The sequence below is a fragment of the Desmodus rotundus genome, chromosome 6 (genome assembly GCF_022682495.2).
Source record: "Desmodus rotundus isolate HL8 chromosome 6, HLdesRot8A.1, whole genome shotgun sequence".
NCBI lineage: Eukaryota > Metazoa > Chordata > Mammalia > Chiroptera > Phyllostomidae > Desmodus > Desmodus rotundus.
The window spans coordinates 148554497-148563932 of record NC_071392.1 but is presented as its reverse complement, the minus strand read 5'-3'; the positions used below and the strand labels follow the sequence as shown (position 1 = coordinate 148563932).

The following is a 9436-nucleotide window of genomic DNA, read 5'->3' as shown; positions in this document are numbered from 1 at the left end:
GAATAATAATTAGAATAATCTAATGGCGATAAATTCTAAACAAATGTAAGACAATAAACATATAATCTTGAACTTTGAAATATTTTTTGAGAGCATTTTGACCAATAATTTGTTAGCTTGGAGTTTATTTCAAATGTCTATCCCAGGAATGTAATTGAAGAAAACCATCTAGTCTAATTTAGAACTTTTTCCTCTGTTTTAAACTTTGAACAAGTTAACAAAAATAAGCATTTTGGGGCCATAAAGTTTTTCAAAAAAATCAGAAATCTTCCTCTGTTTTACTTATGTTGAAGATACGTTTTTTGATTAAGAAGCAGAGAAAGCTACTTTTCTTAGCAAATTTCAAGGCATCTGTTCCCATAGATAGGGTATTTACAGATGAAGGCTATGTAAGATAATTTAGAAAGCAGTAAGGCTTGATGAGGGGAAATAGTATTTTATTCTTGTACTGTTACTGCTGTCAATCAACTCCACGGAGAAAAACAGAGAAGGAAGAAACAACAAAAAGAGAAAGTTCTGTACCTTCCAATGCTCAAAAGGTGCAGGTGGTATCTGTATATTGGTTTGCAATGAAAGCATTTTTCTTCCTCCTACTCATTTTTTTAGGTCTCACTGAATAAGAGGAAAAAAGTAATTTAGATAAAATAGTCAGAGTCAATGAAGATTGTATTGGGAGCTCATAAAATTAATTTTAGTTGTTAGACCTTTTAATATCGGGGTGTATCCTATGCCCTGTGCCCTCTTAAATGATCTTTTTATGCTACTCAGGGCAGATACATTTTGAAAGTGGCACCTCTATTATCCTTAGCTATACACTTCTAAAAAAGTCACCAGAGTTATATTTTGAGTGCTACCCATGCTGAACAATTGCCACAGAACATTAGTTTGAAATCTAAATGGAATCTTAACTATACTTTTTTGGTAGGAGAGACACAAGACAGTGAAGAAAAATAAACATGCTTCTCATCCTGAATTTCTGTTACTATATTGTGATAGTATACGAAGACCTAGAGGTTTAGGAGAGAATTATCTAAAGAAGTCACAGTGTCAGACCACCAGATGACAAGGACTAGTGTTTAATGAGTGCTTACCGGAAGCCAGCACAGCACTAAACACGATATATGCTTCAGCTCATTCTTCCCCCTAAGGACTCCAGTATTGCCACCCTAGTATGGCCTCACCTCGTGTCATCATCCTAATCGTACAGTTGTAAACTGAGGCACAGAGGAGCTAAGAAACCTGGCTGGATTCTCACCACTAGCACACCGTGGAACTAAGGTTGATCCTGCAGTTTACCTCCCTAGATCACACTCTTACCGTCTCGACTTTCTGCTTCCCTGCCTCGTAAACCTCCTTCATCTCGTCCATTTAGATGTGTACAGGGTGAAAACTTCAGTGAATAAGTGAGATGGTTATTTATAAATTTCCAGGTGTGTGATACTATTTGCAGAAAAATGATAATGGCCTGTGGTGGGCCTTGATTGATTCTGTCTGCTTAGGGTCTTCTCTCCCTTATGTTGGTATCAGCATCCTGGCTTAGCTTAGGGAGTCTCCTTGGTTCGTCGAGTTTGTTTTGGTGTCTGCCTTCCCTTGGCTAAGGGGTAGATAAGGGTTGCAAGCTAGCTGGATCAGATCCTGTCACTGGATTTTGAATCTTAAGGGTAATGAGAAACACCTAAAATAGCTGCAGCTTTTTCATTCTGATAAGGACTTTGGAGGAGACTGATCGGATGGAGTTCTCACAATGAGTCATGATTCCTGAAGCTGCTCTAGCCGGGCCCTCTCAGAAGTCTGCTGTGTAGCTTTCCCTTCAGTTCTGTGAGTTGCCCCATGTCCCACCAGTACATCCCTTTCTGCCTTATTATAATAACGATTCTACTCATTTTTACCTGCAGCCAGTGAATCTTAACGGATCACACTGACAACTGTTCCTTCTTCATCAGACTGATGTGGTGCTGTGGGAGGGTCACTGTCAGTTGGGATTGGAACGCTACCACTGGGTTTGCAGCTTGAAGGAAAGGTGTAAGGCTGTTTCAGGCCTGTTGCTTTCTTTCTGTCTGAATCGATTGGAACTTTGTTCTTCTGTGCAAATAGCCATTTGCCATTTTGTGTCATGAAAGTTAAAAAATTTGTGGTAGAAATGAATTCTATGTTCACTGAGAAGCTCCTGTTTTCCAGTAGAAAGGATCACAGGCAAAAGATAATGAGTTCTGGTGTTGACTTGCTGGTATAAAAGCTCTATTTAATTCTTATCACATTTAAGCTATCTTTTAAATGAGGATAAAATAGTCTTGGTTGACAGGTGAGAAATAGCTTAAAAGTGGTTAAAATGATGATTGCATTCTGGAGAAGGGCAGGTAGGTTTGTATTATCTCCCCACCACTCCACTCTCTTCTCTCCCCAGCTCGCCTCTTAATAACCAGCTCCACCCACTGCCTCACACTTTCTTGAACGGGCCAGATTCTCAGTATCTCATGTGATTTTCCTTGCTCGGAATGCCCATCTCCAATGTGTCCATCCAGCATATCTTGATCCTCCAAAACCTAAGTCCAGAATCTTTTTGGTGAGATAGTCTTCCCCTACTTTCTAAGCTTGATAAATAACTTGGTCCATGATGCTAATCTATGTCATCTGATCATATGAGAACACACGTTACACACGGTTTCAATGAGTTAATTACCTGTTTATTCCCACCACTTAACCCTGAACTTCCATAGGGTGGCCCCTTGAATTTTTGCATCTCTAGTATATTTTGTGATATTGAAAATGGCTCATAAATATTGAGCACACCTTGAGAAAATTTCCAAGAAAATTTGTCACTTAAAGGAACTCTGTTACTGATGCTCTGTGCACTTGAAATTTCTTGGAGAATGATAAGGCCATCCCGCAAATGGTATGCTTCATAAATAGTTTTTATTATTAATACATTTTTAGATTCTGTTAAGTGTTTTGGTCCATTCTAGCTGCTGTAACAAAAATACCAGGGACTGGGTGGCTTATAAACACCAAACTTTTATTTCTCCCACTCCGAGAGGCTGGAATTCCCAATGAGGGTGCCCGCATGATTGAGTGCTAACGAGGATCCGCTGTGGGTGGCAGACTGCCATCTTCTCCTTGTACCCTCACCTGGCGCAGAGACAGGACCCAAGCCTCTCCTCACTCTTACACGGGCACTGATCCCATTCACGAGGGCTCCTCTCCAGGTCCCACCTAGTCCAATCACCTCTCAAAGGCTCCACCTCCTTATCACATCACGATGAGGGTTCAGCTTAAGAGTTTTGTGTCAGGTACAAATATTAACTAACATTTAGTCTATAATACTAAGTTTTGTTTTGTTTTGTTTTGTTTTTTAAATGCAGCTCAGTTGTGGGAAACCATGTCTTTTAACTGCACAGCTCATGTCTGGAGGACTTGATGACTGTCACATTTTCTGCAGGCCTTTCTCTGTCTCCTACCTCTGAATCCCCAGAAATGTCATTAGCTGTGTGTTTGAAATAGACAATGTCATACCAACTTAGAGTAGCAAGGGAGAAAAAGAAGTTCTCAGCACATTTTGTACAAAGCACCTGAAAAACAGACTAGGACGTTGCTGGGGGCTAGGTATCCATTGAAAAGATATGATTGACAATGGAAACTGTATTATTAAAGCTATTGGAATTTCTAACTTTATATCAAACTAACTTTATTTCATTTGGGGAGGACAGTCATCACCGACAATCCTCCTTATGGCCTAACTTATCTTGATTTTAGGAGACATAGAAATATCTCAAGTAGCAGAATCGAAAGCAGCAATGAGAGAGAGAGGGGGCTGTGTCAGGAAAACTTTACATTTACATGTGGTTAGAGACCTACTAGTATGTATCCATGCTTGGGGTATTTTTTCCCTTTTATCCATTTTCTGTCTCCCACTTTATACACAAGTGTTTCCCAAAGGGTGTTTTGGGGAACATTACCTGTTCGAAGTATTAACTGGTATTAAAGGAAGGAGAAAAACGTTTTCTGAAGTTCAAGAAGTTTGGAAAGCACTGGGTTAAACAGATGAAACCCGTTCCTTCATTGTCACACATGTTAAATGCAGAGGAAGGTGAAGCATTCAGCCCAAACCTGCTTGACCATGAACCCTCCCAGAGAAGGTTCCATGCAGCACACACAGGCAAACGCCCCGGGATAAAATGGCCTCTTTCTGTTACAAGAACAAAATCATGCTCATGCGTGTTGACTATTTTGTAGCATTGCTAGCATTTGTTCCCTCGTTGTTTTCAGTCCCCAGAGAGCCTTAGATTAATTTGCTGTTTTCTGTTCCTTTGTGACTAATAGGTTTTGTTCAGTTTCTTGCCTGATTGCCTTTATCTAGGTTTTTAGGGTACTCTGCCTTTATGTCTTTTCTGTTTTTTTTAAAATAGTGAATACCAAATGCCAAAGCATTTCCCTCTATAGAACCAAACAAATAAAACAAAGAGACAAAAATCTAAATGCCAATAGTTCTCCTGTAATGTCTACTATGGGAAATTAGCCAAGGAGGATGGAATAAGTTCTGTAGTGGTAGCTCAGGCTTGGTGGAGTCTGAATCTAGTGCTGCTCCAAATTTGCTGCCTGGACAGATCTCCTTGTCTATGAAATGAACACGAGGCTACTAGGTCACATGAACAAGTTCATTTTTCATGAATTCAGCACATTAACTCAACCCGTATTTATTAAGCATGCTCTATTGATCTTAGGGGCGTAGTGAATGGAACAGATGTGACCCTTCCACGGAGGTTTGTATCTGATGTTACAGAGAGACAAGTATAATACAGGTGGATGGGTAACAGTGATGAGTAACATTTTGAGGAAATATATAGAAAGGCCATCTCTTTATCTGGAAGATAAGTTATTTACAACGAGGAGGTGGGAGGGGGAGGATATTCCAGGCATGGAAGAAAATGAATGAATACAGTTTTTGTTTGTGTTTCCCTGTTCTCGGCACTGGAGATGACACAGTCCCAGTTCACCTGGGAACAAACATAGATAAGTGGGTATTTATAGTCGATGTTGTGAAGTGTTAGACGAGGTCAGGAACATATTTCTCTGGGAGCATAGAGAGGGGAAAGATTTTGTGGCTAGGATGTCATGAGTTTGACTGACATAGGGTGGCTGAAAACTATTTAGTTGTCAGGTACCACCTTCAAGTGTCTCTAAAATAGGCTGAGATATATTTACAAGGCAGGAATTCTCCAGGAGACACTTGTTTTCCCTACATTGCTGTGACTTTTACTGCCTACAGCTCAATTCTGTGCATAACCCCCCCTAAACAAAACAAACACAAACAAACAAAAAACCCCAAACAAAGCTGTTACTGGTGTGCTGTCCTAAAGATTCTTTGCTCCCGGGCTCACTGAGTGATTCGAAGACTTGGGACTTTACCCATTTGCTATTTATATGCTCCACTATGACCATCTTCCCCCTGCGCATTCTACTTCTGTCTCCTGGTCCTCAAATGTGGCAAATCTATTCTACTTCCTGGCCTTTCCCCATGTTGTTCTCTCCTCTTGAGATTACTTTCTACTCTCTTGGCTTGAATAAGTCATCCTATTCATGGCTTAGGCCTTAGCTTAAAGGAGTTTTTTTTTAGGATTTTCTCTGACCTACCCCTTCCCTAGAAAAGGGCAGGCTGCTCTGTACTTTTTTTTTCATAGACTTATTACCATAATATTAGCAGAATATATAATTATTCATTTGATTTTTTTGGACTCAATTAATGGATTGAGGAGGGCAGGCACCATGCTTGTGTCTCTCTGTTGTTTCTTGTTGCATTTCCAGTGTTCACCCCAGAGGCTGATATTTTAGTAGGCATCTAGTAAAATAATGTTTGAATGAATGAATCAATGAGGAGTAAGACTTTTTCTTAGTTCCAAAGAGGATCAGAAATGAGAAAGCAGTGGGATAAAATGAAATGTCAAGCCTGGAATTCAGATAATAATAACCACAACTTTTGAGCAAATGTCATGTGCCAATGAGTCAGGTTTTTAAAATTATCATAAATCCATACAATAACTCTACTAGGAAGAAACCTGAAACTCAGGTGAAAAGGCCCCGTGAAGAGTCATGCAGCTCTTTGCGGAAGAGCAGATGTGCGTGCAGCCTTCTCTGACTCTAAAACTTCCTTCCACTGATCACATAGCATTTTATTGGTAGTTACTATGGGCTGAGGAGACTGGAAGTGAGTGATAGAGAAGTAACCAGTGGCTGGGGGCATCAAGCTGGTACAATAACTCTGAATAAAGTAAGGATAAGGTCCACAGATCAGAAGAGTCTGCCAAAGCAAAGAGAAGCATGTGCCATAAACCTACAGAGATGAATTATAGAGTCTAGGGTGGTTGGGTGAATGAGAAGCAAAATAGAATTAAACATCCAAACAGAGAGGAGCCAACTGCCCTGGAGGGCACTGGAGGCTTCCACCCAAGTTCTGGTTTAACAACCATGGACTCCAAGTTCAGCAGCAACAACAAAAGAAGCTCTCACTACCGGAGTACGTGCGTTGTTTTGAGAAGCTGGAGTCGCCATTCCCACAGGACACATGGCTAAGTTACCAGATGAAGCTTGTGTAATTGCCAAAAAATTAGCTGCGATAGATGTTGTGATAAAGGCACAGGGTTTAGCTGGTGGTAGAGGAAAAGGAACATTTGAAAGTGGCCTCGAAGGAGGAATGAGATAGTTTTTTTTCTCCAGAAGAAGCAAAAGCTGTTTCCTTACAAACGATTGGGGATAAGTTGTTTACCGAGCAAACAGGAAAAAAGGGCAGAATTTGCAGTCAAGTATTGGTTTGTGAGAATAGGTGTTCCAGGAGAGAACAGTACTTTGCAATAACAATGGAGAGGTCATTTCAAGGTCCTGTGTTAAGAGGGAGTTCTCAAGGTGGTGTCAACATTGAAGATGTTGCTGCAGAGACTCCTGAAGCCGTAGTTAAAGAGTGCAATGATGTTGCAGAAGGCATTGTAAAGGAACAAGATGTCTGGCTTGCACAGTAGATGGGATTTCCAAGATCAATTTTGATTCTAATTCAGCTTATCGCCAGAAGGAAATCTTTGATCTCCGGCACTGGACCCAGGCAGATGGAAGGGACAGAGATGCAGCTAAGGCAGATATCCACTACATTGGCCTCGATGGGCATATAGATCTTCTCGTGAATGGTGCTGGTTGGGCTATGGCCACAGTGGACTTCATAAAACTTCACAGTGGGACGCCAGCCACCTTTCTCGATGTCGGTGGTGGTGCTCCAGTCCATCAAGTAACGGAAGCGCTTAAGCTCATTACTGCTTTTAAAAAAAGGTCCTGGCTGTTCTGGTCAACATTTTTGGAGGAATCATGCAGTGTGATGTTATTGCACAGGGTGTAGTCTTGGCAATAGAGGATGTGGAAATTGAAATACCTATTGTGGTGTGGTTACAAGGTACATGAGTGAACGGTGCCAAGGCACTGATAATGGACGGTGGGCTGGAAGTCCTTGCTTGTGATGACTTGGATGAAGCCGCTAAAATGGTTGTAAATCTCTCTGAAATAGTGACCTTAGCCGAACAAACCCAGCTGGATGTGAAATTTCAGTTGCCAGTCTGATCTGAGAATACAGTGGATGGCTGAAGGTTTTAAATCGTTAAAACTACTGTATTCTGTGTTATTGTTCCTCTTCTCTTCGGTGTGTGAAAATCATATTGCCACCTGGGCGTAAAAACTTTTAAAAGCATTTGGTCTGCATTTGCTTCTGTTGTTGAGAATGGGTCGTTTGTATGAAGAATGCATAATGTGGTCACCTGGTTTCCTTCGTGGCAGCCGCCGTTGTCACTTCCACAGAATGTGATGTGCAACATGCCAGTTCCCCGTCGTTGGGTACACCATTCCTCATGAATGAGTCGTAGGAGTAAAATAAATGCGAATATAACACTTTCTTCTTTAGTGTTAGGGATATTGTATCTGATACCTAGCCTCATTGGTAGAGCAATGTAATAAAACGAGGTTTTATATAAGGAGTGTTTATCTTCAATGCCAAATGGCTAACTAAATATATCAATCACTATTTATAGACAAAGCTTTCAAACACTCCTCAGAATATTCTTTTGGATATTTCAGTGGGGTAACTTACAGAACACCGACAGCTGCAGGCCCTTGTGGTCCTGGGGTGTGGGGAAGAACCTGCAGGTTTGTATCCAGTGAAGGTGTGTTTACCAAGGACTTGGCGGACAAAACTAGCCATGTCAATTTAAGTTAATAAAAGTCTCCCGATGTGGAAAAGAAGAAAGAAAGAAAAAAGATCCAAATAGAGGTTCTTTTCCGAGAGACCCAGAGGTATGGGAGTCTCTGGGCCGTGATTTCTCTAGTCTAGCGGCCTGAAGCAGAGGCGGCCACAGAAGGCACTGAGGCCTGTCAGGCACATACTGTGCCTTGCAGACCACCTTCCCCACCCCAACCCAGGGTCAGACCTCACCTGAGGAGAGAAGCTCCGGTTCCACACATCAGTACGCACTTTTATCGCTTGTGTGCTCGGAGTCTGTTCTTCATCTGGCTTCTCCTTTCTCTCTCTTTTTCCAGTGAGTCTCCTGGACTCAGTTATTCACTGCTGTTTCACTAAACATTATATTATTTTCCGTACGAACCACTGTATACCTACTTTTGCCCCCCTCTATATATGGGTAGTGCCCATTTTTCTCTTCAGTGTTAACTTGGCTAAATTTCTTCTCCTGCCAGAGAAATGGCAAGCCCAGTTTTAAATGTCTCCCATTGTCTTCTTAAGATGTATGACTACCGTGTTTCCTTTTGTTTCTCTTTTACGGAGGGTCTTAGAGTACTTGTGTATACACACATATGGTGTGTGTGTGTATATATACCTTAGAATTCTTCATATATGTGTATATATAGCATATTAACATCCTATGTAAAAACAATACATACAATTTATAATGTAATTGTATATTATTATAGGAATCATGTTATGTAAACAATTTATATATTATATACAAATAAATAGAATATATAAAAGTTTTTTACATACAATGTTGTCTTAAATTGATCCCCATGGAGTTCTTCCAGATGCACTAGTTTGATTTACTGTCCATTCATTTTTATATACCGTAGTTTTGTGCTATTTAAAACAATTACTTCCCAGTGAGATTGTCGTTTATCTGAAAATGAAAATCAGTGCTATCTGATTTGCTTGCTTGTTTTTCTCTCATAGGCAATCTGATTGCCCTTGGGGTGTAGCCTTTAAGTTTGCTCTCTGCCACGGAGTGTTCGGAACACGTCTTTCTGCTTCCCCTGACTTGCCCACCTTGTCTTGCTCTCAGGCTGATGCCGGGCTGGGTGCAGTGAAGGCTTCTGAGATCACTGGCTACACTTCCCTGGTTTTTCTATGATTTTCAAACTGATAATCTAAAATGGAATCTTATTTTAATTTTCTCCCAAAGCA

At 40.8% G+C, this 9436-nt stretch overlaps 1 pseudogene; it reads left to right on the top strand.

The window, feature by feature from the left end:
- The first annotated feature begins 3256 nt into the window (after positions 1–3256).
- Positions 3257–7437, top strand: LOC112319493 (succinate--CoA ligase [ADP-forming] subunit beta, mitochondrial pseudogene; annotated as a pseudogene).
- Positions 7438–9436: the final 1999 nt, after the last annotated feature.